This window comes from Gavialis gangeticus, unplaced genomic scaffold, assembly GCF_001723915.1.
Source record: "Gavialis gangeticus isolate Ggan-Ray unplaced genomic scaffold, GavGan_comp1, whole genome shotgun sequence".
Taxonomy (NCBI): Eukaryota; Metazoa; Chordata; order Crocodylia; family Gavialidae; genus Gavialis; species Gavialis gangeticus.
In genome coordinates this window covers 6,281,815-6,282,112 of record NW_017728996.1, presented here as the reverse complement: position 1 = coordinate 6,282,112, position 298 = coordinate 6,281,815, and positions in this window count along the sequence as shown.

Here is a 298-nt window from a genome sequence, read left to right as displayed (position 1 = left end):
CCTGGGGTGTTTCCCCGCGGGCCTGCGAGGGTGGGGGGCGAGGAGGGACGACAGTCCCTACCAGGCCTCAGGGAGGGGGACAGAAAGCCGGGGGAAAGGACGCGTCGCCGCGCCTCTTCGCGATCGCTCGCCTCGCTTGGGAGAAGGCGAAAGAGCGGGTAAACGCCGCAGTGGGTGGTTTTGCGGCCCCAAAATCCGTTAAGATTAAAAGCCCCGTCCCCCTACTGGTGCCCCTCGCTTGCCCCCACAACAGCCCCTCGCCGCCCCCTACAGCCCCTGTCCGGAGGGCTGTGGGCCA